The 26,936-nt window shown below is 46.1% G+C and overlaps 1 protein-coding gene across 1 annotated transcript in view; it reads left to right on the top strand.

Moving 5' to 3' along the window:
* The window catches only part of CNTN5 (contactin 5), an 802,468-nt gene that overhangs the window by 568,439 nt on the left and 207,093 nt on the right, over nucleotides 1-26,936 (top strand). The gene's annotated exons all lie outside the window — the stretch shown is intronic.

Below are 26,936 nucleotides of genomic sequence, written 5' to 3'. Positions count from 1 at the left end.
GGGCCTAAATTCAGACATCTGGAAAGTCCTTGTAAGTATAAATTTCCATATTTTTAAAATGTCCTTTACTTCTTAAGACATTTTGATCCATTAAATTGCGATGTGTGGTCCAGAGAAATGGTTCCCCATCGCTGGGTCCAACATTCTACGTACATACAAATTCATCCTGGACTGTAGTTTCTGTTTTGTTTCTCCAATGTATATTCCTTCATGACACCTTGTATACTAGATCATGTACACCACATTGGAGGAAGTGTCAGTGATTCCATAGTTCTGTTGTGTGTTGGGTATGTAGATGGTGTCCGTTGGTAGAATGTAGGTTAAGGTTATAGAATCATAGGACTTACATTTTCTGCCATTAAAAGGAAAAGTGCCAGTCTAGTGATGATGGGGACTTCTGACAAGAAAATTCTTTAGGTTTGGTGGCTGTTGTATTTTTTGGAGTATGGATTGGAGATCCGCTGTGATTTTTCTCAAGATTTTCATCTGGAGGTTGTACAGTATGTGACCTCTAGGGGCTCCGTGTTGTTCTCTTCCTTCTGTTTGTATTCCAAGAGGTTGTTCCATGGAATCCTTGTGGCTCTGTAGATGTGCTCATTTATAACCAGAGGATGGTATCCCTGTTATAAGAAAGCATTTCTCAGAGATGACATATGTTATTTCTTGTCTTCACTGTCTGAACAGATCCGAATATATCATAGACCTTGACTGTAGATGATGGACTTCTTCATCTGTCATGGATGGAAGCTATTCCATCTCAGATGTGCTAGACAGCGTGTAGGTTTGTGGTAGATGGATGTTTGTATACTATTTTTTTTTATGTATACAGTCTTGACCAGGAAATGCATCTGAGATAGTGAGTGGCTGAGATTAATTCCGATAGTTGGATCAAGCTTGTTGAAGTTCTTGTGAAAGGTCAGCAGCTCATCTTCAGAGCCCCTCAAGATTATTACTTTTTTATTTTTTATAAAAGAGTATTTAACATCATAGATTTTTCTGGGTAACATGGTATCACACTGTTTTTGCTCTATGACTTGCTGAATTGTCACTAAAGCCATTAATGTTCCATCCTGAAGAAAGGGGAAAAAATACACATCTTTGCTTTGGGACCTTTAATTTTGCTAAATTTGAGGTCCACCTTTGCAACCATATTTTTTCATTTGCTTTACAAACAATCTTGATTAAAAATACCCTACCGTTTTGGATCAACATCTGATATGTAATCCTATGTGTTTCCATGGTTACAGACTACAAACACATCTTGTGTAGTCTGTTCCTGTAGTCATACTCACTTAGATCTGATCTTTACCTCTTACTAACATACCAGATCTACGTTAACAAGAAGATGGAAGGGCGTATTGTATACTTGTAGTATAAGAAAACGCAGGGTTGTTTGGAGACACGAAGTCCTACAAAGGTGTTGCAGACACAAAACAGTAGGATATTTTTAATCAAGACTATTTTAAAAGTCTCTTATGTGTTAAGATCAGCAGAAATGTTCCTGCTGCATTGTCATCTACTATTTTCTAGGTTTGTTGTTGGGGCAGTTGCTATGCAGCTGATCCATTGGTTGGGCAGTTGACCACACTGCTTATCCCACCTTCATTTAGAGGGGATTCCTCATTACATCACCTCTCTTTATATATTCTTGACTTTTGCAGTGTGATGCTGGTTATAACAATAACAATAACAATGTCTGTTTAAGTCCAGTGCTCCTTGCTTATTGGTCTATTTTAGTTTGTTCTTATCTGTATAGTCTTTTTCCTATGGTTTTGTCTAGACCATTTCTAACTTTCTAAGCCTTCTGGCTTTTGTCTGCTTCTTCCCTGTTTGCATCTGCCAAGTCTATTTTCAAGGTTCATTTTCAGGTGTGTGGCTTTCTTGTCTTGGGATCCTGGTACCCTTTCATTGTTTCTTTGGGCTGTGATTAGGGATATCTGAGTGTCCCTCAGGGACAGTAGTATCTGGAGTTAGGCTCATTGTCAGTGATTGGTTTGGAAAAGACTTAGGCACACCTAGTGTTAGGGTTAGACATTGTGAGGTTGTTAATTCTGTTTTAATAAAACATCTGTTCTACTATCATCCTTTTCATCATCCCATCATCCTCTGATTACTATCAGCATTCTGTTTGTGTCATCTATTGGTGAGTTCCTAGTTTTGCATTTGTGTTGATCTGGGCTTTAAATATTTGTCCTGTTCTAACACTATTCGGCTCTACTATAAAAATTTTAAATCTTGGTTTTTGTACAGCACCAATTTGTTCCACAGCACTTTCAAGTAATTTTTATTTATTATGCCCCACCAAGCTGGGTACTCATTTTACAGACCTTGGAAGGATGGAAGGCTGAGTCAACCTTGAGCCGGCTACCTGAACCATTGGACTAGCAACCTTCAGTCATGAGCGGAACGTCATTTCTGCTGCCTTAGCACTCTGTGCTACACGGGGCAGTTCTGGGGGTATCAGAGTACTAGAATCCAGTACTGTTAGCATCCAGGAAAGGTGACAGCTATAGGCAAAGCCAAGTTCTGTCTATTGTGGTTGCAAAGTTGGACCTAGCCAATAATAAATTAACAGACTGTGCCCCCTCTTACCCGTAGGGCCTCTGCTCTGCACAGGCAGTATATCCATCCTGGGGCTTTCCATGTTCACATATTTTCTTCGCATTTCATACATACAATTTCTGTGTTCTGAACTTTTCCTTGTATTTTGTCCTTAAGAAATGTACAGTCAACTTATATACTAAAGTCTAATTTAAATACTAAAACATTCACAGTGCTTAATTTTATGGCATTGATCTTGGCTTGGAAGTGCTTAGATAGAGTTGATAGAAATGCCTAGCAGATTGTAGAACTTTAAGTCATGAAATTTGGTTTATCTAATCAAGAGAGTCAAATCAAGAAGAATGCTGCCTGCTTTTAACTAAACAACCGGATTTGCAAACTTGTCACAGGTTCTACATAGGGAGAGTAGGAATAAATCTGAATGTGCCTTCTGGAATAAAGTCAGCACATTAAATGTTGTAAGATACTATTTCAATACCGGCAGATTGATCCGTATGCATGCTAACCTATCATTTCCCACACCAGGAGTAAGTGGAGAGCATTAAGATGGTGCATAAATTCTATGTATTGCTCTTATTCCTGTGTATTTTATGCACATTTGCATTTATATTATACTATACTGGCGGATGCACACTTAACCTTGAGCAATGGACATAATATAAGCTTTCACAGGACATCTTACAGAGAAGATGGGAAGCATGTCTGTGATTTTAATGGCAATATTGAATCAGCTTTCCGCTAATGTACTGCATCCTATGGATGGCATTCATTTCTTAGCATTTCTGGGAACATCTATTGCTTTTCACTTTTTTATATAGCGTTTGCATACTCGACATTGGTGCCTGTGACAGTGAAGGGAACAATCACATTTTCTTTTCTTAGCTATATACACACATAAGACTTGAATGTCACATTACGCTCTGCCCCATTGCTTTTGTGCTTCTCACAAAAAACACACAGATACTCCCATTTATGTAAATCTGTATAAATCCCACCTCTGAGGTTCATTTATGGGGCAGGCCTGAAATAAACTGGACAGCTGGGGGGGCTATAGGAAGTTTATATGCCTAATTGTATATTTTTAGTGAAATGTCACTGCTGGGCACTTTTTTCTCAGACCAGCATCTAAAACATTGGCCGTAATACCTTTTCCCTATGTCGTTATATGGTTATTGATTGCAATCAAACCCTGTTTGTAATCTGATCCACCAGTCAAGTGTTAAAGTGCCCATACACCTTAAACTGCTCAGCCAAGCGTTCGTGTTTAAGCAGGTAAACCATTGTGAGACATCTCTGGTGGTGACTTATCTCCCTGGGAACAAAAGGATTAGGTCTTGAAATTTAACATTCCCGATCCTTCTTTCCCTTAAAACCAGGAAGGGAAAGTTAAGTGGCCCCATACATAAGTATGGAGAAGAAAAAAAGGTGGTGCAACCCTGAGTTGGCGCCTAAAAGTTTGAGATTCGAGACTGTTTGATGTCCATGAAAAAAGAGAAGAGGTAGAGTTGGAACACGGGTTTTGCCAGTCAGGTGAATGGCTTGAACCAAGGGTGAGCATGAGATACTGTGCAGAACAACCATAAAAAACACAGCCCCACTCTCGCACAAAGAACTCTTGACTAATGAGTAAAAGCTGAATATGTTTTATTGTGTAAGATATCAGGACATAAATGTATTTCAAGGGGTCGCAGCAGCGGGTGAGGGGTTGCAGCAGCGGGTCAGCGGTTGCACCAGCGGTTGAAGCAGCGGGTGAGCGGAGTGTGAGCGGTTGCAGCAGCGGGTCAGCGGTTGAGCGGTTGCAGCAGCGCGTGAGCAGAGTGTGAACAAGTCTATCTTCACTACTTCCACAAGTAAATTGTAGATCCCCATTAGGATGAGCTCCATGTCTGGCAATGTCATCCAGTGTGCTACTTGTGCAATGTATGCGGTCCTTGATCAGCCGATCGAGGGTGCATACTGTTGCGCAAGATGCATGCATGTCGCACATTTAGAAGCCCAAATTCTGGATCTAAATGAGCAACTGGCAACACTGAGAGCCATTGATAACATGGAAAGGAGTTTGCTGCTCACTGAGCAGACACTCGCTGGTGTAGAGGCGGGGGCGGATGGTAGTACGGAAGAGCAGGGGGAGCAGGCAGTCAGCTGGGTGTCAGATAGAAGGAGGCATAGAGGGAATAGATCCAGGGAGGCTGGTCCTGAACTGGCACAACCCAACATGTCTGCAACGTTGGCAGATGAGGGCGATGCCATTATAGAGCCAGCACCGCTGCAGCACGACATGCCCTCTGAACGCCAGGGGGATGACTGCTCCAGTGAGACGGGGACGGGGAGAGCAGGGCAGGCTAGACAGGTTCTAGTGGTGGGGGACTCAATTATTAGGGGGACAGAGAGGGCAATCTGCCATAAAGACCGGGATCGTCGAACGGTGTGTTGTCTTCCTGGCGCTCGAGTTCGACACATCGTGGATCGGATTGACAGATTACTGGGAGGGGCTGGTGAGGATCCAGCGGTCATGGTGCACGTTGGCACCAATGAACGAGTTAGAGGTCAATGGAGGGCCCTCAAAAATGATTTCAGGGACCTAGGGTCCAAGCTCAGGGCGCAGACCTCCAGGGTAGTTTTCTCGGAAATACTACCTGTACCTAAAGCCACACTAGAAAGGCAGAAGGATCTTAGGGAGGTAAACAAGTGGCTCCGGAGTTGGTGTAAGAAGGAGGGATTTGGGTTCCTGGAGAACTGGGCTGACTTTGCTGTTGGCTACAGGCTCTACCGTAGGGACGGGCTGCATCTTAATGGGGAGGGTGCAGCTGTGCTGGGGGATAAGATGGCTAGAAGGCTGGAGGAGTGTTTAAACTAGGGACTGGGGGGGAGGGTAAAATGAGAAATAGTGGGGTAGCCAGTGTAACTATAGATTCGGGTCCAAGCAAAGGGAATGGGGGTCGAGCAGGGGGTGGGGATAGTACAGTTAGAATGGATAGATCAGACATAAGTACGAATAGAAACAAAACAAATTTAAAAAACAAAAAAAAATGATATAAATTGTATGACCACGAATGCAAGAAGTCTGATTGGTAAAGTGGGTGAGCTTGAAGCGAGAATGACTGATGAAAACTATGATATAGTCGGAATAACGGAAACATGGCTTGACGATAAGTGCGATTGGGCGGTGAACTTGCAGGGGTACAATCTCTTCAGAAGAGACCGAAGGAACCAGAAAGGGGGAGGGGTATGTCTGTACGTCAAATCGAACTTGAAGCCGAGGCTACGGGAGGATATAGGGGTAGGAGACGAACAGGTGGAATCTCTGTGGGTTGAAATACAGGGAGGAAAAAATAACAAAATCCTGATAGGGGTCTTCTATAGACCACCAAAAGCAACAGAAGAAACTGAAAACTTACTACTAAGGCAGATAGAAGAGGTGTCAAACCGCAATGAAGTAATTATCATGGGGGACTTTAATTATCCAGATATAACATGGGAGAAGGAAACCTGCAAATCTCACAGGGGTGACAAATTCTTGAGAGTAATTAAAGACAATTACCTGAACCAACTTGTGCAGGAACCAACTAGAGGGAGGGCCATTCTGGACCGAATAAAGGGGGTACAGGTTGAGGGGCACCTGGGGAACAGTGACCACAATATAATCAACTTCCAGCTGTCAATCTATAGGAAGCCTTATCAGGGAGCGACAAAGAAACTAAACTTTAGTAAAGCAAAATTTGATGAGCTTAGAACTACTATCGGTAACATTAATTGGGACAACATCCTCAAAAATATCAGTACGGAGGAAAAATGGGAAAAGTTCAGAAGGATCCTAATCACCTCATGTGAGCAGTTCATTCCCTTTAAAAATAAAAGAAACTCAACTAAAAGGAAACCAATGTGGCTCGACAAGACGGTACGAGGGGCAATAAACGAAAAGAAGAAAGCGTTCAAACTACTAAAACAACAAGGCAGCGAAGAAGCGCTAAAATCGTACAGGGAAAAAAACAAAATATGCAAAGATACGATCAAAACTGCCAAGGAGGAAGCAGAAAGACTGATCGCCAAAGAGAGCAAAAATAACCCAAAGCTATTTTTCAACTATATTAACAGCAAAAGGATTTGCAGGGAGAGCGATGGCCCGTTAAAAAACAATGCAGGAGAAATCATTGATGATGACGAAGGGAAAGCAAATCTACTAAACAGTTTCTTCTCAAGTGTGTTCACCAAAGAAAAGGAAATGCCACACGAGATGCAGGGGAATAAAACAAACCCCTCACAAAACATCTCATACCTAACACAGGAGGAGGTGCGGAAGCGTCTAAAGAAAACTAAAATTGATAAATCGCCGGGCCCAGATGGATTACACCCAAGGATACTAAGGGAACTAAGCGACGAGATAGCTAGGCCGCTATACCTAATATTTCTAGACACTATCAAGACCGGTATAGTACCATTGGATTGGCGCATTGCCAACATGGTTCCAATTTACAAAAAAGGGAGCAAAAGTGAGCCTGGAAACTACAGGCCAGTAAGTCTCACTTCAGTAACGGGAAAAATTTTCGAGGGGATTCTGAGAGACGCCATCGATGAGTACCTCAAGGAAAACAAGGGAATAACTCCTCACCAGCATGGATTCATGAAGGGTCACTCATGTCAGACAAATCTGATCAGTTTCTACGATGAAGTAAGCTCTAAGCTGGACCAGGGAGAATCTATTGATCTTGTATATCTGGACTTCTCTAAAGCCTTTGACACCGTGCCACATAATAGGCTAATATACAAAATGAGGCAGCTCGGACTGGGCGAAAACGTGTGTAAGTGGGTAGACAATTGGCTCAATGATAGAAAGCAGAGGGTGGTAATAAATGGTGCGTACTCTGATTGGACCATAGTCGCTAGTGGGGTGCCACAGGGTTCAGTATTAGGCCCCACTCTGTTCAACATATTTATCAATGACCTGGTAGAGGGGCTGCACAGCAAAATATCAATATTTGCAGATGACACAAAATTATACAATATAATTAATACAACGGAGGACAATGTGCGGCTGCAAACGGACCTGGACAAGCTGGGGGCTTGGGCAGAAAAATGGCAAATGAAGTTCAATGTTGAAAAATGTAAGACTATGCACATGGGCAGGAGAAACGGATGTCACCAATATTCACTTATTGGGGTACCACTAGGGAAAAGTGATATGGAAAAGGATCTGGGGGTATTAGTGGATAATAGACTAAACTGGAGTAACCAATGCCAGTCAGCTGCTGCAAAGGCAAATAAAGTCTTGGGGTGCATTAAAAGAGGTATAGGGGCGAAGGACGAGAACATCATCCTTCCATTATATAAGGCACTTGTCAGGCCTCACATGGAATACTGCGTACAATTCTGGACACCGGTGCTCAGGAGGGATGTTGCGGTACTGGAGGGGGTTCAAAGAAGGGCAACTAAACTAATACATGGAATGACGGGACTGGAATACCCAGAGAGGCTATCCAAATTGGGTCTATTTACTCTAGAAAAAAGAAGGTTAAGAGGCGACCATATAACCATGTATAAGTACATGAGGGGACAATACAAGGATCTCTCCCGCGATCTGTTTACACCCAGGACCACGACAGTAACAAGAGGACATCCGCTACGATTAGAGGAAAGTAGGTTTCATCACCAACATAGAAGGGGATTCTTTACTGTAAGAGCAGTGAGACTATGGAACTCTCTACCGGAGGAAGTGGTGATGGCAAAATCCACAGAGGCGTTTAAAAGGGGACTTGATGTCTTTCTGGAGAAGAAGGATATTACAGGATATAAATCTTAGGTTAATTGTTAATCCGGGTATATAGGCAGGTAGGAACTATTAGGGGTTGATCCAGGGAACAGTCTGATTGCCATTAGGGAGTCGGGAAGGAATTTTTTCCCCGAAAGGGCTAATTGGTTTCTGGCCTTGGGGTTTTTTGCCTTCCTCTGGATCAACAAAGTAGGATAGACAGGCTGGACTAGATGGACAATGTCTTCATTCAGCCTTACATACTATGTTACTATGTTACTATGTTACTATTGACCTCTTCTTTAGTCAGGCTTGGATACAGACATTATGGACAGTGGTCAATGCATAGCTCAATAGTATTTGAGGTAGTGAGTAGAGATGAGCGAACGTACTCTTTTCGGGCATTTTTGCACTCGAGCACCGCTTTTTCCGAGTAACTGACTACTCGGACGAAAAGATTCGGGGGGCGGCGTGGTGGAGCGGGGGGTAGCAGTGGGGAACAGGGGGGAGCTCTCTCTCTCCCACCCCCACTCCCCTTTGCACCCCCCCCCCCCGCTCACCCTCGGCGCCTCCCAAATCTTTTCGTACAAGTAGTCAGTTACTCGAAAAAAGCGGTGCTCGAGTGCAAAAACGCCCGAAACGAGTACGCTCGCTCATCTCTAGTAGTGAGTTAAGCACTAATAACTGAAGGTATTTCCATATAGTACGGTGTGGTATGCCAGCAATATCATCTGTTCTGTTACTTTAGAAGGGTTGTTGATCCATGGAGTTATTCTGATTGCCATATTTGGAGTCTCTTTTATTCTGTTTTAATATGCTTGCTTAGGATGTGGGAAGTAGGCGGTTGAGGTCCATGACAGCCTGTTGAAGGAGAATAGATAGCACATTCTGATCCGAGCGGAGAAATAAGAGAAGTGTCTCTGTTAACAGGAGACATACTTAATAAGGTTTTTTGTAAATATGGAACGCACGTTACGTTCCAGATACCAATCATGTGTCCTACTCACATAAGAGAGGGTTAGTCCCTCCCCAAGAATGACATCACAATGTACCGAGCGGTACCCCAGATGGACGCCACAATTGTAAGTCATTTTGAGTGTATTTAAGTCGGTGCATTTTAGTTTTATGTATTGCTTGAGAAAAGCATGTGAGTGTAATGCCGAAACGCGTCGCAATAAATCTTCGGATTTTCTTCTACCCATGGAGTACCACGCTTACTGGGTGGTGGCAACAATATTTTCTTTAGTTCACGCTGAGTGCGGGGCGTGCTTTTTAAAAATTTTACTCAGTATCAGTGTAAGATGTGACACTACTGTTATGCTCTTCGAATTGACACGATTTGGTGGTTAGAATATGTCTGCAATCAGAGGCGTAACTTGAAGCTCCAGGGCCCCAATGCAAAACCTGTAACAGGGCCCCCAACTATAATGCTTTATTCATAGTACTGGGCTCCCTATATGGAGAAGAGAGGCCTTATGGGCCCCCTAAGGCTCCTGGGCCCGGGTGCAACCGCATCCCCTGCATCCTCTATAGTTACGCCCCTGGCTGCAATAATGTCAGTTGGTATCTGGTACAATATGTAGGAAGAAATTGCTGGTGCATATGGTCATAACACAGGACTCTCATGCCAAGCCACACAGCAAGAGGTAGTGAGGAGTCAAGTGTGGCTCCTGAGCCACTGGTTGGGGATCACTGATCTGAATGCATTACCGAAATATATCAATTAAACATTGTTTTCATCCTTCACCCCATTTTTTTAGGCGCCGCGTGCCTCCAATTAGCCTCTTTCCTCAACTCCAAATTGTGAAAGCTATTCTTTTCTATAATTTACCACTAGAGATGAGCGAACGTACTCGTCCGAGCTTGATGCTCGGGCGAATATTAGCGTGTTCGGGATGCTCGTTACTCGTAACGAGTACCACGCGGTGTTCTGGTTACTTTCACTTTCATCTCTGAGACGTTAGCGCGCTTTTCTGGCCAATTGAAAGACAGGGAAGGCATTACAACTTCCCCCTGTGACGTTCAAGCCCTATACCACCCCCCTGCTGTGAGTGGCTGGGGAGATCAGATGTCACCCGAGTATAAAAATCGGCCCCTCCCGCGGCTCGCCTCAGATGCCTTGTGAGTTAGCTGAGGGAAAGTCCAGTTGTATTGGAGTTGCTGTAGGGAGAGTGTTTGTAGTGAGTGTAGGTTTCAAGAACCCCAACGGTCCTTCTTAGGGCCACATCTACCTGTGTGCAGGCTGCTGTTAGCAGTGGATATATTTTTTTTTTCTCAAAATCGGCTGTGCAGAGCATTGCACCCTGCATTAGGGAAAGAAGTGGTGGTTAGGCAGGGAGAGTGTTAGGAGTGAGTGTAGGCTTCAAGAACCCCAACGGTCCTTTCTAGGGCCACATTTAACCGTGTGGAGTACTGTGCAGGCTGCTGTTAGCTGTGTTGCATATTTTTTTTTTTTCTCAAAATCGGCTGTGCAGAGCATTGCACCCTGCATTGATACTACAGGGACAGAATTGTGTAGGCAGGGCCAGAAGACATATATTATTGATTGAATATAGTCAGTGGGCCTTTTCTTTAAAAAAAAAGGGAAAAAAGTATATTTGGCCTGCCTCTGACACTCCTAAGGGCTCTGGGTACGTGTGTGCTGCGTGGAGAACGTAAAAAAATCAGACGCAGCCAGCTACGGTTGACTGCAGGCTTGCGCCAATTTCTTTCCTGCCTGGGAAATACCTGCTCTGCCATAGTTAATAACTCTGCAACACTAAAGTTCTGTGACACATTTGCAGGGGCACAACACAGTTATTATTCATTGAATAGACGCAGTGGGCCTTTCCTTTTAAAAAAAAAGGGAAAAAAGTATATTTGGCCTGCCTCTGACACTCCTCAGGGCTCTGGGTACGTGTGTGCTGCGCGGAGAACGTAAAAAAATCAGACGCAGCCAGCTACGTTTTACAGCAGGCTTGCGCCACTTTCTTTCCTGCCTGTGAAATTCCTTGCTCTGCTCTAGTTAATAACTCTGCAACACTAAAGTTCTGTGACACATTTGCAGGGGCACAACACAGTTATTAAACTTATTATTCATTGAATAGACGCAGTGGGCCTTTCCTTTTAAAAAAAAAGGGAAAAAAGTATATTTGGCCTGCAGGCTTGCGCCAATTTCTTTCCTGCCTGGGAAATACCTGCTCTGCCATAGTTAATAACTCTGCAACACTAAAGTTCTGTGACACATTTGCAGGGGCACAACACAGTTATTATTCATTGAATAGACGCAGTGGGCCTTTCCTTTTAAAAAAAAAAGGGAAAAAAGTATATTTGGCCTGCCTCTGTCAGTCCTAAGGGCTCTGGGTACGTGTGTGCTGCGTGGAGAACGTAAAAAAATCAGACGCAGCTAGCTATGTTTTACAGCAGGCTTGCGCCACTTTCTTTCCTGCCTGTGAAATTCCTTGCTCTGCTCTAGTTAATAACTCTGCAACACTAAAGTTCTGTGACACATTTGCAGGGGCACAACACAGTTATTAAACTTATTATTCATTGAATAGACGCAGTGGGCCTTTCCTTTTAAAAAAAAGGGAAAAAAGGATATTTGGCCTGCAGGCTTGCGCCAATTTCTTTCCTGCCTGGGAAATCAAATCACTGGTAATACAGCATGCTGAGGGGTAGGGGTAGGCCTAGAGGACGTGGACGCGGCCGAGGACACGGAGGCCCAAGTCAGGGTGTGGGCACAGGCCGAGCTCCTGATCCAGGTGTATCGCAGCCGACTGCTGCGCGATTAGGAGAGAGGCACGTTTCTGGCGTCCCGACATTCATCGCACAATTCATGGGTCCACGCGGGAGACCTTTATTAGAAAATGAGCAGTGTGAGCAGGTCCTGTCGTGGATGGCAGAAAGTGCTTCGAGCAACCTATCGTCCACCCACAGTTCTGCGCCGTCCACTGCTGCAAATCCGAATCCTCTGTCTGCTGCTCCTCCTTCCTCCCAGCCTCCTCACTCCACTCCAATGACACATGCTCAGCAGCGGGAAGACTCCCAGGAACTGTTCTCGGGCCCCTGCTCAGATTGGGCAGCAGTGGTTCCTCTCCCACCAGAGGAGTTTATCGTCACTGATGCACAACCATTGCAAAGTTCCCGGGGTCCGGGGGATGAGGCTGGGGACTTCCGCCAACTGTCTCAAGACCTTTCTGTGGGTGAGGAGGACGATGACGATGAGACACAGTTGTCTTGCAGTCAGGTAGTAGTGAGGGCAGTAAGTCCGAGGGAGGAGCGCACAGAGGATTAGGAGGAAGAGCAGCAGGACGATGAGGTGACTGACCCCACCTGGTTTGCAACGCCTACTCAGGACAGGTCTTCAGAGGGGGAGGCAAGGGCAGCAGCAGTGCAGGTTGCAAGAGGCAGTGCGGTGGCCAGGGGTAGAGGCAGGGCCAGACCGAATAATCCACCAACTGTTTCCCAAAGCGCACCCTCGCGCCATGCCACCCTGCAGAGGCCAAGGTGCTCTAAGGTCTGGCAGTTTTTCACAGAGACGCCTGACGACCGACGAACAGTGGTGTGCAACCTTTGTCGCACCAAGATCAGCCGGGGAGCCACCACCAACAGCCTCACCACCACCAGCATGCGCAGACATATGATGGCCAAGCACCCCACAAGGTGGGACGAAGGCCGTTCACCGCCTCCGGTTTGCACCGCTGCCTCTCCCCCTGTGCCCCAACCTGCCACTGAGATACAACCCCCCTCTCAGGACACAGGCACTACCGTCTCATGGCCTGCACCCACACCCTCACCTCCGCTGTCCTCTGCCCCATCCACCAGTGTCTGTCAGCGCACCGTCCAGCCGTCGCTAGCGCAACTGTTGGAGCGCAAGCGCAAGTACGCCGCCACGCACCCGCACGCTCAAGCGTTAACCGTCCACATAGCCAAATTTATCAGCCTTGAGATGCTGCCGTATAGGGTTGTGGAAATGGAGTCCTTCAAAAGTATGATGGAGGCGGCGGCCCCGCGCTACTCAGTTCTCAGTCGCCACTACTTTTCCCGATGTGCCGTCCCAGCCCTGCACGACCACGTCTCCCGCAACATTGTACGCGCCCTCACCAACGCGGTTACTGCCAAGCTCCACTTAACAACAGACACGTGGACAAGCACAGGCGGCCAGGGCCACTACATCTCCCTGACGGCACATTGGGTGAATTTAGTGGAGGCTGGGACAGAGTCAGAGCCTGGGACCGCTCATGTCCTACCCACCCCCAGAATTGCGGGCCCAAGCTCGGTGCTGGTATCTGCGGCGGTGTATGCTTCCTCCACTAAAGCACCCTCCTCCTCCTCCGCAACCTCTGTCTCGCAATCAAGATGTGTCAGCAGCAGCAGTACGTCGCCAGCAGTCGGTGTCGCGCGGCGTGGCAGCACAGCGGTGGGCAAGCGTCAGCAGGCCGTGCTGAAACTACTCAGCTTAGGAGATAAGAGGCACACGGCCCACGAACTGCTGCAGGGTCTGACAGAGCAGACCGACCGCTGGCTTGTGCCGCTGAGCCTCCAACCGGGCATGGTCGTGTGTGACAACGGCCGTAACCTGGTGGCGGCTCTGCAGCTCGGCAGCCTCACGCACGTGCCATGCCTGGCCCACGTCTTTAATTTGGTGGTTCAGCGCTTTCTGAAAAGCTACCCACGCTTGTCAGACCTGCTCGTAAAGGTGCGCCGGCTCTGCGCACATTTCTGCAAGTCCCACACGGACGCTGCCACCCTGCGCACCCTGCAACATCGCTTTAATCTGCCAGTGCACCGACTGCTGTGCGACGTGCCCACACGGTGGAACTCTACGCTCCACATGTTGGCCAGGTTCTATGAGCAGCGTAGAGCTATAGTGGAATACCAACTCCAACATGGGCGGCGCAGTGGGAGTCAGCCTCCTCAATTATTTTCTGAAGAGTGGGCCTGGTTGGCAGACATCTGCCAGGTCCTTGGAAACTTTGAGCAGTCTACCCAGGTGGTGAGCGGCGATGCTGCAATCATTAGCGTCACCATTCCTCTGCTATGCATCTTGAGAAGTTCCCTGCAAAGCATAAAGGCAGATGCTTTGCGCTCGGAAACGGAGGCGGGGGAAGACAGTATGTCGCTGGATAGTCAGAGCACCTCCTGTCTATATCTCAGCGCATTCAGGAGGAGGAGCATGAGGAGGATGAGGAGGAGGGGGAAGAGACAGCTTGGCCCACTGCTGACGGTGCCCCTGCTGCTTGCCTGTCATCCTTTCAGCGTGTATGGCCTGAGGAGGAGGAGGAGGAGGAGGAGGATCCTGAAAGTGATCTTCCTAGTGAAGACAGCCATGTGTTGCGTACAGGTACCCTGGCACACATGGCTGACTTCATGTTAGGATGCCTTTCTCGTGACCCTCGCGTTACACGCATTCTGGCCACTACGGATTACTGGGTGTACACACTGCTCGACCCACGCTATAAGGAGAACCTTCCCACTCTCATTCCCGAAGAGGAAAGGGGTTCGAGAGTGTTGCTATACCACAGGACCCTGGCGGACAAGCTGATGGTAAAATTCCCATCCGACAGCGCTAGTGGCAGAAGGCGCAGTTCCGAGGGCCAGGTAGCAGGGGAGGTGCGGAGATCGAGCAGCATGTACAGCCCAGGCAGTGCAACAGTCTTTAAGGGCCTGGACAGCTTTATGGCTCCCCACCAAGACTGTGTCACCGCTCCCCAGTCAAGGCTGAGTCGGCGGGAGCACTGTAAAAGGATGGTGAGGGAGTACGTAGCCGATCGCACGACCGTCCTCCGTGACGCCTCTGCCACCTACAACTACTGGGTGTCGAAGCTGGACACGTGGCCTGAACTAGCGCTGTATGCCCTGGAGGTGCTTGCTTGTCCTGCGGCTAGCGTCTTGTCGGAGAGGGTGTTTAGTGCGGCTGGGGGAATCATCACAGATAAGCGTACCCGCCTGTCAACCGACAGTGCCGACAGGCTAACACTCATCAAGATGAACAAAGCCTGGATTTCCCCAGACTTCTCTTCTCCACCAGCGGACAGCAGCAATACCTAAGCAATACGTAGGCTGCACCCGCGGATGGAAGCATCGTTCTCTCTCACCATCCAAAACGGGGACATTTCTGCTTCATCAATCTGTGTATAATATTCCTCCTCCTCCTCCTGCTCCTCCTCCTGAAACCTCACGTAATCACGCTGAACGGGCAATTTTTCTTAGGGCCACAAGGCTCACTCATATAATTTTTCTAAAAATTTTTTATACGTTTCAATGCTCTTAAAAGCGTTGGAACTTTAACTTGAAACAATTTTTCGTTAAACTGGGCTGCCTCCAGGCCTAGTTACCACTTAAGCCACATTAACCAAAGCGATTAATGGGTTTCACCTGCCATCTTGGTTGGGCATGGCCAATTTTTACTGAGGTACATTAGTACTGTTGGTACACCAATTTTTTGGGGCCCTCACCTACAGTGTAATCATAGCAATTTGTATGTTCTTCGCCTGCACTCATGGTACAGAAGTGTGTGTGGGGTTGGCCTACACTTTAGCTACATAAATGTAACTTGGGCCTTGGCTATACTGCAGCTACTGAAATGAAACTAAGACTGCGCTCCCACTATACTGCTGCTTCGGAATTGTTCCTGGGGCCTGTGTAGGCTGCTACTATTACTTAAATGGTACTTAGACTATGCTCCTCCTATACTGCTGCTTCGGAATTGTTACTGGGGCCTGTCTTGAGTGCTACTATTACTGAAATGGAACGAAGACTGCGCTCCCACTATACTGCTGCTTCGGAATTGTTACTGGGGCCTGTCTTGAGTGCTAATATTACTGAAATGGAACGAAGACTGCGCTCCCACTATACTGCTGCTTCGGAATTGTTACTGGGGCCTGTCTTGAGTGCTACTATTACTGAAATGGAACGAAGACTGCGCTCCCACTATACTGCTGCTTCGGAATTGTTACTGGGGCCTGTCTTGAGTGCTACTATTACTGAAATGGAATTAATACTGTGCTCCCCCTATAATGCTGCTAGTGATATGTTAGCGGGGCCTGTCCTAATGCTACGGCTGAAATGTTACGAATTATGGGCTCTGCCTATACCGCTGCTAATGGTATGTCTCTGGGGTGTGGAAACAGAGGCTTCCCAAAGACATGATGGCGGCGAGGCCATTTCCCACCAACGCGGTTACTGTTAAGGTGCATATAACCACGGACACGTGGAGAGGACACGTAGTGCCTCAAAAACATCCCCCGCCACGGCCAACTTAATCCTGGCCACATTCTGAAAACCAACAAAATAAAACCGCACTACTAGGTCCGCAGTCACCACCACATTACCACCAACGCGGTTACTGTTAAGGTGCATATAACCACGGACACGTGGAGAGGACACATAGTGCCTCAAAAACATCCCCCTCCTCCTCCAACAATGAAAACATTCTTGGCAAATGCCTTTGCATTGGTTCGTCTGGTGGCAGTCCAAGAATTTCACCTTTACCGACACAACAAGAGAGCCCCCCCACCATCCCCCCGCCACGGCCCACTTAATCCTGGCCACATTCCGAAAACCAACAAAATAAAACCGCGCTACTAGGTCCGCAGTCACCACCACATTACCACCAACGTGGTTACTGTTAAGGTGCATATAACCACGGACACGTGGAGAGGACACGTAGTGCCTCAAAAACATCCCCCGCCACGGCCAACTTAATCCTGGCCACATTCCGAAAACCAACAAAATAAAACCACGCTACTAGGTCCGCAGTCACCACCACATTACCACCAACGCGGTTACTGTTAAGGTACATATTACCAGTCTGACTGGGGCATGCAGACACCTTGACAGAATGAATAGTGTGTGGCACATAGGTTCCCCATTGCTATGCCCACGTGTGCAGCTCCTGATGGCGGTGGCACAGGATTATATTTCTCATTGCTTCTGTACAGCATTGTGGGCTATCGCCCCACCACTTTTAAAGAGGGTCGCTGCCTAGCCGTGCCAACCCTCTGCAGTGTGTGCCTGCAGTTCCTCCTCATGGCAGACGCACTTATAAATAGACATGAGGGTGGTGTGGCATGAGGGCAGCTGAAGGCTGCGCAGGGACAGTTTGGTGTGCGCTGTGGACACTGCGTCGTGCAGGGGGGAGGGGGGTTGGGCAGCATGTAACCCAGGAGAAGTGGCAGCGGAGTGTCATGCAGGCAGTGATTGTGCTTTGTTGGAGGTAGTGTGGTGCTTAGCTAAGGTATGCATTGCTAATGAGGGCTTTTCAGAAGTAAAAGTTGTTGGGAGGGGGGGGGGGGGGGGCCACTCTTGCCGGTATTGTGGCTTAATAGTGGGACCTGTGAACTTGAGATGCAGCCCAACATGTAGCCCCTCGCCTGCCCTATCCGTTGCTGTGTCGTTCCCATCACTTTCTTGAATTGCCCAGATTTTCACACATGGAAACCTTAGCGAGCATCGGTGAAATACAAAAATGCTCTGGTCGCCCATTGACTTCAATGGGGTTCGTTATTCGAAACGAACCCTCGAGCATTGCGAAAATTTCGTCCCGAGTAACGAGCACCCGAGCATTTTGGTGCTCGCTCATCTCTATTTACCACTTTTAATTCCCATTTGCCTCCTAAGGAGAGCAATCAGATCACCGAATGTTTGTTTGTAGTCTATAACCATGAAGACACATACGTGTCCCTTCAGTTGTATATACAAAATGGTAATATGTATTTTCGTCAACCCTATTTTTAAATACCGTACTTTTGTAGAATTGAAAGGGCACCTGATTGCCTGTCACACTCTAGATGTCTCCGCTATGTAATGCATCCACTTTTATGCAGCCCCAAGTCTGATGCTTATCAGCCACCATCTTAATGGTGAGATTTTTTTACTTTCACTTTCAAATCTATCCCATGATGCATCCACATAGCCTTAGATGGAGGCTATACCATTTCTGCCTGCTATAGGGACAGTTTAATTATCATTACTTTCTATATTCCCCTAAATTAGCTACAGACCACAAATATGCAGTCAGGAGGATGAGCTGTGATCTCCTCTATTATAATTGTGTGACAAGAGCTGTGTCAGTAGTTGTGACAGTAGAGTCTGTGTCCCCCTCTAGACAGTTTCTGTGATAGGATTTATGCAACAGCATAACACAGACTAAGAAATTGATTAGTTTCAGACAACATAAACCCAAGTAGAACTGAGCTGGTCAGAATAAGAACACATGACCATCTGAGGCAAAAGGGACTGGGAGTTTCAAATAGAAAGAAATCAAAGTAACACTACCTCACTTATATACTGGAAGGATAGCTACATAATGACAGGGGGGAGGGGCCCTCTAACATTTGTGGTCTACATTTGCCTCTCAGGGCAAGCAATCTGTTTTTCTGTTGCTAAATACTAAATACATCGAAAATTACAGACTTTTCTAAAATATTATTTGGGGGTTTAGAACTCCCTTCTAGGACTTTATGGGCATATACTGTACAAGACAAAACTTGAACGTATGAGGATTCTGTGGTTGCAAAGAGCTTAAATTCTTGTACCCGTTTGGACAAAGTAACATGTAAAATGATGAAGTAATTCGCTGCAACATTTTTGTTTATAGAAAGACTGCGAATGTGCATTTCTCAATTTATCAGGCCATTCGGTGAGAGATATAGATTGTTTGTTCTTTTATATAGATTTTTTTTATTAAGTCTCTTCTCAAATAGTCATCTAAATTATATATCTCTTGACTTGCAGTTTTACTTTATTGGCTTTCTCTCCACATTTCTAAAAGTCTGTTATTATAAAGTTTTGTTTGCCTATTTTTCAATTTACAAGGAGAAAAAACAATTCTGTCTCTCATTATCGCTCTTTCAACTTTTCACTTGCTGAGAATAAAAAAAAAATAGACACTTGAATAATAATATATACTTATAAACACATTGGGCACATTTATTACTGGTGTTGATTTTTTTTCCGCAAATCAGTTTACACAAATTTATTATTGATTTGCGCCAAAAAGAACAGATGTTACGCTGTCACTTCACTTTTCAAAAAATGTCTAGAAAAGTGGGCGTGGCTTGCTTCTTGGCCAGGATTCATAGATGTATTAACTGATTTTTTTTTTTTTTTTTGAAGTTGGAAATTGTCGCCATCTTGCTCCAGTAGCTGGTTGGCACACAAAGTGACTCCACATTCCTAGACATGTTTAAAAATTCATAAAATGTACCAGCATCAGGCAACATAAATGTATCATATTTTCAACTGGAAAAGAGAAAGAAAGCTGCCTGAAAATTGTCAGCAACTGCCTACCTTCATTGTGGCTTGCAAAAATATTCAAGCCCTTAACACCCATTTTTTATCTGGGATTCACAGCAGCATTATATATGTTAAAGCAGATCTGCCATCTCAGTATGCTACCCTATGCAGATTGTCCACTCCGCCCTCTTAACCCCTTTAGTGGCACACCCGGAAAATCTCCGGGGCTTGCTGCACTGACCATTCAGATAAACCCCGGAAGATTTCCGTGGACAGCTCTAGTGCTGAAATACTGACCAGGACACACAGTTATTGTGCCACTGTACACATTTGCCACTTCGAATTACCTCAGGAAAATCTCCGGGGCTTGCTGCGCTGACATGGTAATAATAAACCTGCCACTGAAGGGGTTAATAGCCAAAGCCCATAAGGCTTCTCTTCTCCATATAGGGAGCCCAGTACTATGAATAAAGCATTATAGTTGGGGGCCCTGTTACAAGTTTTGCATTGGGGCCCGGGAGCTTCAAGTTACGCCTCTGGCCAAAAGTATTGGGGTTTATAGAACTAATCAATAAATACAGTGGACTCACAATTATGAGTCATAATAGGAGCCCCTCACGTCTCCTCTTCTACCTCACAATGATTGGCAAGCTGTTGTAAATCTGCATAGACAGTCATCTGTCAATCATTGTGAGGATGTGAGGGGAGTGAGATTATCCTTAGGGCTCCTTCACATTAGCGTATGCGTTTGTACGGTCGCCTGCACGTGCCGTAAAAACGCGTGAATGAAGAAATGATGCGATCAAGTCCTGAGCTTACTTAGCGTTTTCTTGTCCATTCGCGTGGACGAGTGTGACGTTTTAGCGAAAAAATATGCCGCAGCTTGGAAATCCCTCGCTCCGTATAAATCCTCGGAATGACTTCTAATGCCTAAATCGAGGCACCTGAAAGCTTTTTCCTGCGCTGGATGCTGCTAAACTCCTTGCTCCTTTGAGAAAGTTCCTAATACATGGATCGAAACGTTGCTGCTGTAACCCATGTCCTGTGATCATTAAATGTAATGATTGATTAAGTGAAGACTAGAGATGAGCGAACCTACTCGGCCACGCCCCTTTTTCACCCGAGCGCCGCGATTTTAGAATACTTCCGTACTCGGGTGAAAAGATTCGGGGGGCGCCGTGGGTGAGTGGGGGGTTCCAGCGGGGCGTGGGGGGGAGAGGAAGAGAGAGAGGGCCCCCCCTGTTCCCCGCTGCTACCCCCCGCTCCGCCACGCCTCCCCCCGCCCCCCGGCGCCGCCCGAATCTTTTCACCCGAGTACGGAAGTACTCGAAAATCACGGTGCTCGATCGAGTAATTACTCAAATCGAGTAGGTTCGCTCATCTCTAGTGAACACTCTTCCTTGTGTTGGGATTGTTGCTGGAATTTACAGTTTTTCTACTAAACTCCTTACTCCTCACTCTTTTTTTGCAGCTCCCATAGGAGTCTATGGGAGCAGCCAGAGTATATGGATCGAAATATAGAGCAAGACCTATCTTTTCTTGCAGCGTATAATTTCGCATATGTGCTCTTTTGTCCAGCGCAACATTTGGTGGCTAACAATAGTTCATCTGAGCGAATGCATTGAAAGCCAATGCTTCAGATGGTCACGATTTTCGACCAATGTAAAAACGTGGCTAAAAAGACACGTAAAAGCGCTTAGAGCCTTAATGAAGCATCAGAGACTTGCTGTTTTTGTGGTCATAAATAATGCTTAAAATTTAACATTCAATTTAAAGGGGTTTTCTTTGATATAAAGAAAGTTAAAAGGGCTTAATATGAATAAAATTTAAACACTTATGCATCTCGGCTGCTGCCCATCCAGCACTGCAGCTCCAGTGCCCGCCACATGGAACCTGGAAGAAGCGGTGGGCGGTCATGTGCCGTTTTTTTGTGTGCATGACCACTTAGCCACTCACAGGCTTCAGAAACACCAGTAAAGTCTGTGAGTGGTTGAAGTGTCACGTACACAAGGCATGGCACATCATCGCCCCCGTTTTTTTCAGAGTTTCATGCAGCGGGCAACGTGCCGGACGAAGAGCCACCAGGATAGATGAGTATTCGATTTTCATTCATTTTAAGCCTTTTAAACTTTTAGTTTGTCCCAGAAAACCCTATTAACCCCTTCCCGCTCCAGGGCGTACGTTTACGTCCTGGGAGCGGGGTACTTCGGGCGTAAACGTATGTCCTGGGGATAGCGCAAGATCACAGCCGGCGTCCCACTGCAACAGTGGGGGGGCATCGGAGATGCGCCCCCCGCTGTTAACCCCTTCCCTGCCGCGATCTAAGTAGATCGCGGCAGGGAAAGAGTTCACAGAGGGAGCACGCAATGTTATCACGAGAGCCCGGCCTGTCGCCATGGCAATAGGATGCCAGACACTGGCGTCCTGTATTGCCAATGCCTATTATCGCTGTATAAGCGATAATTTGTGTCCCAGAGGGACACAAATGTTGTAAAAAAAAAAAGATTAAAAAAATGAATTTAAAAAAATGTAAAAAAAAGTTTAAAAAACCCTTTTTTTATGCTTTTTCTCAGATTAGCTTAAAAAAAAGGTAAAAAAATAAATAAAACCCCAGATATTTGGTATTGTCACGTCCGTAACGACGCGTACAATAAGCTGCTTTTGACTGTGCACAGAAAAAACGTAAAAAAGAAACGCTAAAAAACTGAGGCAAAATGCTAATTTTTAGCTTTTTGCCTCACTAAAAACGCAATAAAAGTAATCAAAAAAGCTGTATGTACCCCAAAATGGTACCAATAAAAACTACAGCTCGTCTCGCAAAAAATAAGCCCTCATAGAGCTCCATACATCAAAAAATAAAAAAGTTACAGGACTTTGATTGCAGCGATTTAGAAAAAAAAAAGCTTTGCAATAAAAGGGTTTTTATTGTAGAAAAGTGGAAAAACCTAAAAAAAATACAAGAATTTTGGTATTGTTGTAACCGTACCGGTCCGCAGAAAAAATGGATTGTTTTATTTATAATGTATGATTAACGCTGTAAAAAAAAAATCTGTGGCAGAATTGATGCATTTTCTCTCTCTGCTATCATAAAAAAAAAAAAAAGTTTTACAATATAGTTAATGTATCCAAAAATGATGCCGATAAAAACTACAGATCGCCACACAAAAAACAAGCCCTTATTCGGCCGCGTCGACGGAAAAATAAAAAAATTATGACTTTTGATAAATGGAGAAGAAAATCTGCCAAAAATCGTTGCGTCCTTAAGCCCAAAATAGGCCATGTCATTAAGGGGTTAAAGTTTTTGTTACAACATAGACGTTTATCACCTAGATAGGCGATACAAGTCTGATTGGCGGGACATCACAATGATTTCATACGAATCCCAAAACTGGGGTCCCGTTTCCCTCCTTTTCCTCACTGCACGCTCGCTGATCCCTCCATATTAGGGCTGGTCTCTCACAGGCATGGAATCCGTGACCACCGTCCACACGAAACACTCACAGTCATTGAAAGGCATGCATTTTTGATTTTTTGTTCACACTTGCAGATACCAATTCCATATTCCACAAGCAGAAGAAAAATCACAGCATGCACTATTTTAGCACGGATTCCACGTAGACGGCCCCCATTGAAGTTAATGGATATGAGTGTTCTGTCACTCATAGAAAGCAGCAGAAATGCTCGCAACTTCAGAGGAAAATAGATAGAAAAGCCGGAATGCCAGCTGGAAGGGAGAGAAAGATCTTTCTTCTGTGCGAACAATAGACTGTGCATTAGAGATGAGCGAGTATACTCGCTAAGGCACATTAGTCGAGCGAGTAGTGCCTTAGCCGAGTATCTCCCCGCTCGTCTCTAAAGATTTGGGGGCCGGCGCGGGTGACAGGCGAGTTGCGGGGGGAAGCGGGGGTGAGCAGGGGGCAGAGAGGGAGTGAGAGATCTCCCCTCCGTTCCTCCCGGCTCTCCCCGCCGCTCCCCACCCCCCCGCTGGCCCCCAAATCTTTAGAGATGAGCGGGGAGATACTCAGCTAAGGCACAACTCACTCAAGTAATGTGCCTTAGCGAGTATACTCGCTCATCTCTACTGTGCATACATGTACATCCGTATAGAAAATCGCTCGCATCTGTGATCTTCCGCAATCATGCGATTACTTTCCGTGTATGATTGCAGGTCTTATGCTTCGGAAATCCAACCCATTCATGTGAGCCCGTCCTTAAGAGGAGACTGAATGGAGTAGCATTCATGAATGTGAGGTGGCACTCCATTCATCTTCAATGGAGCTGACAAAGATAGCCATGAACTTATACTCAGCTATTTCAGTCAGCCACATTGAAATGAATGGAGCGGTGCCCTGCATGCACAACCTCGATTCCATTCAGTGGGATGTCACTGCAGGTGGGTGAAGAGAGCCTGCAGTGATGAGGAGAGGGGTCATGGGACCCCAGTTCTCTGTATCAGTAGGGGTTTCTGCGGAGAACCCCCTCCACTATTAGACTTTTATCACCTATCGTCTATCTTGGGATAACCTCTTTAATTTCCTATTACTTCTGTATAGGGCATGGGAAATAATCATCATGATGTTATAAAATGGCTTCCACAGTGTTTATCATTTTTAAGGCTTGAATTCTGCAGTATTCATTGTGAATGAAAAATTCCTTGACCTAAGTTCATTCACATGTTTATTTAAGCATGGCATCATCATTAATGTTTTATACTCTTGTTACGACAGCACTTCTATAGTATCCACACCTACGTTTTCAGTCTGTGGTGGGGTCAGCTTGCTTCTATGCTTGTTTCTAACCCTGTACAATTTGTATTGTAAACTTAAAAAAGATGTATTTGCTCCCAGGATGTAACTATTCTCCCTCTTGCGCTGCCCATACACATTAGATGTAAATGGGCAGCCTTAGCAGGACAAGCGGTCTTTATACACATTAGATGATCAGGACAAGCTATCAACAGAAGATCGATAAGGTTCCACCACTCGCGACCCAACTATTCACCAGACTGCTGCATGGGATAGGCCATCAATAGCTCATTACTGGGCAACCCATTTAAGCATTGTCTTGGGGAAGCCGTATGCAGGTCCTGTAACAAGCATTTCACACATGCTACATTAACATTAGTTCTATAAATGACTAAAGGCCAATTTACACACATTTGATGATCAAAATTCGTTCAAACGAGCGAAAGTGAGCGCTAATCGTTACGTGTAGATGCAAAGACATTGTGCACTATTTGTTTACTAGTCGTTTATCACTGGGTTTCAGCCTGCATAAAAATAGTTGTTAGTTCGTTCCCTTGTCAATAGGTTTAAATGTTCAGTCTTTCAAAGGACTTTAGGGGAGGGGTGATTGTTTGCCTAGCTAAACACTATGACTCATGCCGCAATAGACAATGGCTTTTCTTCTATTTAAAAACCTCCTGCCTAGAGATTCTTAGTGTAAACACACGCCCACTTGAGTAAACAACATATACAGTGTTTACATAGCTAATGGGGGAAATGGCGAGGATTTCAAATGATTATCTTTACGTGTAAACGCTCAGCATTTGAAAGCAAAAAAGTCATTGAGTTGTTCATTTCTCAAACTGCAATTGTTGTGTGTAAATGGGGCTTAAGCCATCAAAGAGGAAGTAAAGAATGTTACAGTGACTGAGATACAATTGGTGAAGCATAACCAAGGAGTGAAGCTCTAAGAATAATTGTACCATGACATACACATTTCTAAAGCTCACTATTACTAGCATAGGTGGATCTTGGGGGCACTGCTAAATTCCTGTTTTCTCGTCCGTATCATTGGGGGCCACAGCCAGACCATAGGATATAGCCACTGCCACTAGGAGGCGACACTAAGCACAAGTGTTAGCTCCTCCCACCGGCTATATCCCCCCTGCAGGCACTCAGCTAATCAGTCTTTAGCTTAGTGTCTGCAGGAGGCAGACGTTACAACTAGAGATGAGCGAGCACCAAAATGCTCGGGTGCTCGTTACTCGGGACGAACTTTTCGCGATGCTCGAAGGTTCGTTTCGAGTAACGAACCCCATTGAAGTCAATGGGCGACCCGAGCATTTTTGTATTTCGCCGATGCTCGCTAAGGTTTCCTTGTGTGAAAATCTGGGCAATTCAAGAAAGTGATGAGAACGACACAGCAACGGATAGGGCAGGTGAGGGGCTACATGTTGGGCTGCATCTCAAGTTCACAGGTCCCACTATTAAGCCACAATAGCGGCAAGAGTGGGCCCCCCCCCCTCCCAACAACTTTTACTTCTGAAAAGCCCTCATTAGCATGGCATACCTTTGCTAAGCACCACACTACCTCCAACAAAGCACAATCACTGCCTGCATGACACTCCACTGCCACTTCTCCTGGGTTACATGCTGCCCAACCGCCCCCCCTCCCCCCCACAGCGCACACCAAAGTGTCCCTGCGCAGCCTTCAGCTGCCCTCATGCCACACCGCCCTCATGTCTATTTAAAAGTGCGTCTGCCATGAGAAGGAACCGCAGGCACACACTGCAGAGGTTGGCACGGCTAGGCAGCGACCCTCTTTAAAAGGGGCGGGGCGATAGCCCACAATGCTGTACAGAAGCAATGAGAAATAGAATCCTGTGCCACCGCCATCAGGAGCTGCACACGTGGGCATAGCAATGGGGAACCTATGTGCCACACACTATTCATTCTGTCAAGGTGTCTCTGCATGCCCCAGTCAGACCGGGCTTTTTAATTCATAGACACAGGCAGGTACAACTCCCTATTGTGAAGTCCCTGTCGACCGACAGCATGGGTGGCTCCCTGGAACCCACCGGCGATACACAAAAATATCCCATTGCATTGCCCAACACAGCTGAGGTAGTAATGTCGTGCTTAATGCAGGTGGGCTTCGGCCCACACTGCATGCCCCAGTCAGACTGGGGTTCTTTACAAGTGGAAACAGATGCATTTACAACTCCCTGTGGACCCACAGCATGGGTGGGTGCCAGGAAGCCACCGGCGGTACATAGAAATATCCCATTGCATTGCCCAACACAGCTGAGGTAGTAATGTCGTGCTTAATGCAGGTGGGCTTCGGCCCACACTGCATGCCCCAGTCAGACTGGGGTTCTTTACAAGTGGACACATGTAGGTTAAACTCCGTGTGCACCTACAGCATGGGTGGCTCCCTGGAACCCACCGGCGATACACAAAAATATCCCATTGCATTGCCCATCACAGCTGAGGTAATGTCATGTTTAATGCAAGTGGGCTTCGGCCCACACTGCATGCCCCAATCAGACTGGGGCTCTTTAGAAGTGGACACATGTAGTTACAACTCCGTGTGGACCCACGGCATGGGTGGCTCCCTGGAACCCACCGGCGGTACATAAATATATCCCATTGCAGTGCCCAACACAGCTGATGTAACGTCAGCTGTA

This window comes from Eleutherodactylus coqui, chromosome 1, assembly GCF_035609145.1.
Source record: "Eleutherodactylus coqui strain aEleCoq1 chromosome 1, aEleCoq1.hap1, whole genome shotgun sequence".
Classification (NCBI taxonomy): Eukaryota; Metazoa; Chordata; class Amphibia; order Anura; family Eleutherodactylidae; genus Eleutherodactylus; species Eleutherodactylus coqui.
The sequence above is the reverse complement of the archived record's forward strand: the minus strand, read 5'-3'. Positions and strand labels throughout refer to the sequence as shown.